The sequence below is a fragment of the Chinchilla lanigera genome, unplaced genomic scaffold, assembly GCF_000276665.1.
Source record: "Chinchilla lanigera isolate Chin_1 unplaced genomic scaffold, ChiLan1.0 scaffold00038, whole genome shotgun sequence".
NCBI classification, from domain to species: Eukaryota; Metazoa; Chordata; class Mammalia; order Rodentia; family Chinchillidae; genus Chinchilla; species Chinchilla lanigera.
The window spans coordinates 20,528,773-20,537,321 of record NW_004955439.1 but is presented as its reverse complement, the minus strand read 5'-3'; positions in this window follow the sequence as shown (position 1 = coordinate 20,537,321).

Sequence of the window (8,549 nt, the reverse complement as noted above, 5' to 3'; positions counted from 1 at the left end):
GGATACCTGGATTTATCATTAAGGTAAAAATCTGAGGATAATAACTGCCAGCTATTAGTCAAATATCAGCCATTTTGGATTGATTGCCATAGAGCTTGTTGTTTGGCTTCATGGACTATTTGTTGTCAATGGTGGATTGGGTTCTTTGACTTTTCTTTTTGCAGGGGCTTCTTGGACTGATTACCACAGAGTTCTCTGACTTTGTATGTCTGGTCTTTGTCTGTCTGTACACTCAGTCTTTTACAAGCTGATCATTAATTAGATAAAGAATAATCGTTAGCTACTGTATGTGAAGAAACCAAACCAGCAGGGGAAGAGAGTTCTCCCAGGAGATGTAACAATGTGGTGAGAGAAGCTGTTCCAGAGGCTGGTAGAATATAATGCTAAGTTGAGGGAAGGGTCTTTGGTCCCACCAGAAAAGATGCAGAGCTCAGAGTACAGCAAATCACAATAGGCAGCTCTCCCAGGTGTTGTGTCTCTAGCTACTTAGAAGACCTAATCTCTAGTTATGGGATTGTAATAACACTATGTGCAATAAAATTCACCTGGGTAGTATAAGAAAAACAGGTCCATCCATACAAGAGTGGAGATCTGAGAGGGCTTCCTATGAAAATTCTTTACCCATTTTCCCTTAAAATATAATTCTCTCCAGTCTCTCAACTCTTTCCCAACTGGAATCTTCTCATAAGTAACTTGAAATTTTTCATTCTTTTCTCCTGCTATGGTTAAATGCCCCCCATCCAAAACTCCTGTTGAAATTTAATTGCCATTAGAATAGTATAAGTGCTGATTAGGTCCTAGAGCCCTCAAGAATGGAGTAATGCTGTCTTCTTGTGAGTGGGTTCATGAGTAAGGGGGTGAGTTTGGCCCGATTTGCTCTCTTCATCATACACACACGTGTATGCTCTCTCGTGACCTTCTGCGCAGTACGATGCAGTCAGAAGCCCTCGCCAAGAGCAGCATGTATGCCTTGGGTTTGTTTGTTTCCAGAACTGTGAGAAAAACATTTCTTTTCTTTATAGTTTACCCACTCTCAGCAATTTTGTTATAGCAGCAAAAAATGGTCAAAGATATCCCCATTTCTTTTGACTTGGCCTATAATTTCTGTCTCTTTATTTCTCTTTATTGAAGTCCACACCATGTACTCAGATGTATTCTCAACCCACTGGTTTTCTCTTCTGCTTATTTAGCTTAAAGTTTAACTTTATATAGCACTTTATTATAATGGTGGAATTTGTATTTGTTGTCTTTTCAATTCTGTTTTTCCCCTGTAAGTTTGTATTCTCACTTTATATATCCAAAGGCTTCCTTTCTATATTCACACATTTGAAAATACCCATTAAAATATTTTTCAGATTATTTTATTTCTGTATTCCTGTGGGTGAATTATCTTGCCCTTAGCTTTGTTTTGGGAACTCAGTTTTAGGTATTCACCATGTATAGAATTAAGGCCATGAATAGTGTTTCTCCTCAGGCACTAAACTCCAGCACCAAGAGGTTACTATATCCTGTGGGCTCAACTCATCTGGAAACTCAAGAGCCACCCCTCTGATTCCCAGTTCCTTCTGTGACTCTGGAATCTGGGTGTGCCCTTTTCTCACTTTTGAGATCACTACCCAGCAATGACCTATCCAGCACTTATGTGTGTGAGAAACAGCTAGGTCTGCTAAGTCTGTCAAGTGATATTTATGCTGCCACTACTCATGCCCACTGTGGCTAGCACTTATGTGTGTGAGAAACAGCTAGGTCTGCTAAGTCTGCCAAGTGATATTTATGCTGCCACTACTCATGCCCACTGTGGCTAGACACTGAAGATGCAGAAATAAGCAAGGCACAATGCTTTCTCTCAAGAAATTTCAAGTCCAGAGAGCCAGACAGACAATGAAGCACCATGCAACAATGAAACACAGACAATGAAGCACCAGTAATAATGAAACACAAGAAGCACCATGCTACAGTGGTACAAGTTCTGGGGACACAGTAAGAGGAAGGCTTTAGAGGGAAATGGGGGTGGGAGTAAGCAAAGAAAATGCAGTTTCTCTTAAACAAAGCCTCTACTGGAAAAGATGAATGTGAGAGGGCATATTTGTGGGGAAAACCTTCCCAGCTTTACTTTCTTTCCAGGAGCAGTGTACAGGCCAAACAGCCTCATGCTCTACTCTTGCCTCTTGTTTCCCACAGTCTGGGGTCTTCATGAGCTATGTAGTTTTTCTCAGGACCAAAGAAATTATTTAATGCATTATTTATTTGGCAAACATCATTCCAACAATTACTAAGGTTGCTTCCTCAAAAGTTAACTTACTGCTCAGATGTAGGCTATATCCTGGAAAACCAAATTATTGCCAACTGTCATTGTAAGTATTTTTCAGGAGTCTGTTCTTCCTTAGGAAACTTTATTCTATTTGTTGTTTGTTTTGTTTTATTAAATGCGGCTTACCATGTACATAATTTTGGTAAGGAGAGAAAAATTATTATTTATATTGAGAACAAATAATTTGGGACAATTTAAAAACAAGAGAGTTGGTATGGAAGAGACACTGAACTCTCTGTTGGATTGGACTGTAGGGTGTTTGAGCTGGGTGTTACCTCGCTGAAAATGTCATGATGTAGTTGAAATCAGGCATCTCTCTGTTGCTGGGAGTGTTCTGTATTGAAATACCACCGGCCTCAGCCATAGATACAAGTAAATGAGAATTACTGGTCCACATCCTTATTTCAGAGTTAAGAAATGAAGATCTAGAGATGGCAAGTGAAGTGTCTTAGATGACAGAGGGGCTGGGTGGGGCCTTTTCACTAAAACAAGCTGTTGATCCTCCTTGCTAGCTAATGTTTGTCAGCCTCACAATCCTATTTGCATTAGAGCCCTGGGGTCAGACCTGCAAAATAACATAGCCTCTAGTGGCCAGCTAGTGCTGTTAACTTGTGTCCCATCCACTCAAGAATCTAAATTTCTATGAAATGTCAATGATGCCATTGAGTTCATTCTAAGTAACAGAATGTCCTTCCAAGACTTAAACTTTCTTTTGGAAAAGCATTTGCTTCTCTTTCCTTCTCCTTGTGAAGAAACAAAAGGCAAAACAAAACAAACAAACAACAACAACAACAACAAAAAAACAAAATAAAAAAACTTGGGGCCAGTCTCAGAGGGCTTTGGTCTATTTGATTACTTTCCATGGTACTGGGGATGATTAGGCATCCAAGTGCTTGCCAAGCAGTAAACAGACCCAAACACAGTCTTCATCTCTCTGATAATTGAGTGTAGTCTATGCAAAGTTTAAACTTAATGAAACATCTGGTTTAATTTGGGGTCTTTTCTTCTTGTCAGTACCTGCAGAGGCCTAAGGTAAAAAAAAAAAAAAAATCAACTCACATATCAGAAACCCTGTCATCTTATCATTGGCCTTTTAATTCCCATTTGACAAGCATAAGGAAGGAAGAAAGAAACACACAAGACTAGGCTCAAGAGTGCTTGTCTCCAGAGGTTGGTCTGCTGTGAGAGAGCCCTTTCTTGTCACCCAGAGGCTACCTCCCCTCTAGGTGGCTCCGGGTCACTTGGCAGGCCCGTTTCAGATCAGGATGCTTTGCAGGGCTGTTGTTATTGAGGTCAGAGGCTTGTGGTTGGGAAAGATCACTGGAGCCAGCAAATACCCAGGGACATTCAAGCTCTGCTCAATTTATGTCAGTATGCCAATGACGAAAGTCACAGCTCAGGGTTGTGGTGTCTGTCTGATGGGACAGATCCCTTCCCATGGCTAGTGCCAGGGCACAACAGGTGCTTCTCTTGCCTGCTGCTGTGATGACTTTCCACTCCAGGAGCTAGCTCAGGAACGCTGCTGATGCCATCAGAAATCTCAATTCCCTTACCCTCTTACATCAGGACTAGCAAAACCCAAATCTTCTGCAGCTGCCAGCTGGCAGAGAAACTGTTTCTGTGTTGTGCATCTCTTCATTTCTGACAAATGGTGGATTTGCTGTACTGTTGCCAGAACTAGCTCTAGTCCTGGAATAGCAACAAAAATCAGATTGATAGATTAAAGAAATTTTGGTCAAGATATCTGAAAGTGTCACGGAGTTCTGATCTTGCCTCTGTATTGCTACATGTTCTACTTTCTTCCCAGAACTATGTTGGTGACAAAGCAAGTCATTGCCACTGTAACTCCATGGAGGCAGCCCTAACTCTTAGTCGTTCTGACTGCAGTACGATGTCCAAGACAGCTGCAAGACATTTGCTGAAAAGGTAAGAATCTGGATTCCATTCATGGTTCTGACAGTCTTGATGAGTTCCAGCAAGTAGCTCTGGGTCTGGAGTCCTTGTTTTCCTCACAATTCCAAGAGATGGGTGCTCTCTACACATGCAGGTTGTGTCTTCCTAGATTCACACATGCAATCTCACCAAGCTTCTCTCCTTGGGCTGGGCTGAGCTCAGCACAGATGTGTGTTCCTTATGGAAACTCATCTGCTTTATTTATGGCCAAAGGAACTGGATCCCGTATGGACCCAGCAACCACAGAGTTGTGACACAAACGTCACTGGGGTCCTGCCCTGTGGCTCCAGCCCTCCTTGTGACCTGTCTTTCTCCATGGGACATGCACAGCCCAACCAAGCACTGAAAATTATGGCAGTGGTATAGAAACAGGAGCAATGCTTTGTTCTAACAGGCTCACTGTGACTTGGGATAAAGAAAGGTGAATACTGGATTAAAAAAAGTACTTGACTGGGACTAATCTGTCTCCAGTTTCTGTGAATGTAATCATAGGGTAATGGGCTCCTGGTGATGGTCTGGCTTTCTGTGTGTCTCACAGTCCATCTTTTTTTTTTTTTTTTTGATAAGTTCTCCCTAAGTTGTTAAGTTTCCCAAACTGGGCTCAAATTTGCCATCCTCCTGCCTCAGCCTCTCAGAATGCTGGTATTACAGGTGTGTGCCACTATGTACAGCTCCCATGCTCCATCTTGATGTCCATCTCAACTGACCTAGAGATCAGGGGTCTGGGGCCACTCAGACCCATGAGGAGTGGAGCACTGACCTCTGCCAGACAGAACTGGCAGCAGAAGTCCATCCACCTGTCCGACAGACCCTTCTGTGGTGATTGATGTGTTCTGTGTCGCTATGGCCAAGGACAGCAGGGTGTGGGCGCAGGAGGCTATTGGCCCTTGCAATGTGGCCAGCATCACCCAGGAACTGCATTTTAAAGTTTATTTAATTTACATTTAAAGTTACACGGTCACATGTGGTTAATGCAGACCAACCTTGGGTTCCCCTGAGCTGAGGTGTGCTTGTCACTATCCTGAAGATGTCTTCTCTCTGAAGTCCTGCTTCTTCCTGCACTAGGGCCACAGTGCCCTCTGTTGGTGGCTGGCAACCGACCCACAGCAGGGACAGCTGCTGCTTCCATAGCTGCTTCGAAGGGAAGAAGCCACTGTGGAAGGGTATTAAATCACACAATGTAGAGCTTCTCAAGAGATACCCCTGCAATGCACTGTTTTTACACACTGATCCAAGGATTGCAGTATGTATCTGTGCAAAATTTAGCTGCAGCTAAAACCACACTCTCCCTCCCTCTTATGATTCTTTATGTTAATTGCCAGGGGCAAAAAAATCTCAATTTTACATTTTTTTCTCTCAAAAAAATTGTTTGGTAAACTTTCTTTAGGTGCTACCAATTTTCAGACATATGACTTACCACTGACAACAACAGCAACAACAACAAAGGCCTGGTTGTGTTTTTAGGATTTAATATCTCTAACATTTTAAAAGAAACTAACATCTCTAGCCATTTTAAAGGAAATCATTCTTTTTGAGTTTTGACTTTTTGAAAACCCACTTGCAAGCTGGCCCAATGGAAGTCTGAGTTAATCATAACTTTAGTCTTCCAGTAGCACAGGCCCAACCCTTGGACCTTGAGTCCTGTCTATTCCACACACACATACAGCCTGTTGACACCACTTCCACCATCATGCAGGGCTGGACACTTCTCCCTGCCTTCACTGACATTGCCTGGCCAAGCCACTGTGGTTTCTCACCGGGTTATTGCAAGAGATCCCGACCTGGTCTCCCTGCTTCGCATCTGTGCCTTTATAATCTGCTTCCCCACTAACAACTGAGGGGACCCACTCCCCTTCCGTGGCTCTCCTTCTCAAGAAGGAGAGAATAAGGCCTGCATAGTTTAGAGCTCCTTCCTCAACACTACTCCTGCAGAAATGCTCATCTGCATGCTCCCATTTCTCCTTGCAGCCCAAGCTTCATTCCTGTTATCCAGAGCACCCTGCAAGACCTTGTGCTTGGTTCCTTCTGGCAGAATGCTTTTCCCTGGCATCTTCATAGACAACCCCTTGTTCCTTCAGAAGTGGAGTCACTACCCACCTTGCCTTAGTTTGCTGTGTTAGCATTTCACTCTTTCAAGCACATTTTATGTAGTTCTGTTTATTTTCAATCTCCCGCACATTGGAATGTAGGTTCCCAAGTTCAGGGGCTTGGTTCTTTTATGTTCACTGCTGTGTCTTCAGTGCCCAGGGTGCACCTCACACTAAGTAGGCACTTGTGACTATTTAAGTGACTTCATGAGTAAGTCTTCTCCAAGGCAGGACTCACATTCTGTAGTTTTGTATAAAAAGTGGCTTACTTCAAAATGACTGCCTGGGGACACAGATACATACTGCAATCCTTGGATCAAATCACACTAATTCATCAAAAGCCCTGCGCCATGGAGATAGATTCTCCAATCTCATATGACAGGAATTTTTAAAAACTAGCTTTTTGATGTATAGATAGTGTAGAATGATAATAATAATAATAATTAAATGATAATAATGCACACATTTCTAGGTGAATTTTGGTAGCTTTAACATGTGTGCTCTTCTGAAAACATTAACAATCAAGAACATGAATATACCCAATTCTCTCCCAGATTTCTACATGCTCTTTGTGATATGTTCCCCAGGCCCTCCACTTTCTCCACATAGGCCTCCACTTACAAAGACAACTTATAAGAACCTGTGGGATGCAATGAAAGCAGTCTAAGAGGGAAATTTATAACAGTGAATTCTCACACCAGGAAAACAGAACAAGCACAAATCAGCAGTCTAATGCTGCAATTCAAGCATTTGAGAAAAGACAAGTAAGTCAAGTCTAAGCACATACAAGGGAGGAAATTATAAAGATCAGAGCAGAAATTAATGCAATTGAGACCAAGAAAACTATACAAAGAAGTAATGAATCATAGAGCTGGTTCTTTCAAAGAATAAGTAAAACTGATAAACCCTTAGCCAACCTTATCAAAAAAAGGAAAGAAAAGACTCAAATTCATGCATTAAGGAATGAAAAGGGTGAAATCACTGCAGATTCTGTGGAAATCTGGACAATCAATACCTACTTCAAAAATCTTTATTCACATAGTATGGAAAACACAGAAGAAATGCACAGATTCCTAAGTACATATAAATTACCAAAGCTGAATCAAAAAGATATAAAAATTCTGAATAACCCAATATCATTTAATGAAATTGAAAGTGTAATTAAAAACTTAGCAACAAAGAAAAGCCCAGGTCCTGACAGATTCATGGCTGAAGGCTCCAAGAAATTTAGAGAAGATTTAACATATATACTCCTCAAACTCTATAATGAAATTGAAAGGGAAGCAATTCTCCTCATTTCTGGAGGCAAATATTACCCTGATACCAAAACCAGAGAAAGACTCAACCTAAAAAGAGAACTACAGATCAATCTCCCGAATTAAGTAGATGCAAAAATCCTCAGTAAGATACTAGCAAACAGAATGCAGCAAATCATCAAGAAGATTATACACCACGACCAAAAGGATTCATCCCAGGAATGCAGGAATGATTCCACACATGCAAATCAATAAATGTCATGTACCATATCAACAGAACCAAAGACAAAAACCACATGATTATTTCAATAGATGCAGAAAATTTTTTTGATAAAGTGCAACACTCATTCATGATGAAAACCCTACAGAAAATAGGAATAATTGGTCTTCATCGCAATCTGATAAAAGCCATCTATCACAAACCAACAGCCAGCATCATAGTAAATGGACAAAAACTGAAAGCTTTCACATTAAAATCAGGAACAAGACAAGAATGTCCACTGTCACCACTCCTATTAAATATAGTTTTGTGCCAGAGACCTTCCAATGCCAGTTCTTTGACAAAGTCAGGACTGGCAGCAGGTGCCTGCAAAGCAGGGACTGCATGGGATGGGTGTTCAGCCTCTCCCTCTACTCTCTATTAATCATAGCTTTGCAGATATTCATTGTGCTATTGATAAAGGATGGTTGGGAACCTGAAGGATCAGAACTGAAAGTAGTTAAGGAACCAGAGCCCAGGATGAAAGGCACCCCACCAGAGTTGAAAGGGGAAGTAAGAGCCATCACAGAGCTTTGCATCAGTCCCCTACCTCCTGTCTGACAATGTTTGCCCACTGGAAGAGGAGGGGAGTGCTGCATGGGCCTCAGTGCATGGGAAAACATTAGGCAAATGTCCTATGCTTGCTGGACTGGCTCTAGAAGGAGCTATTGTAAATGTGGGTC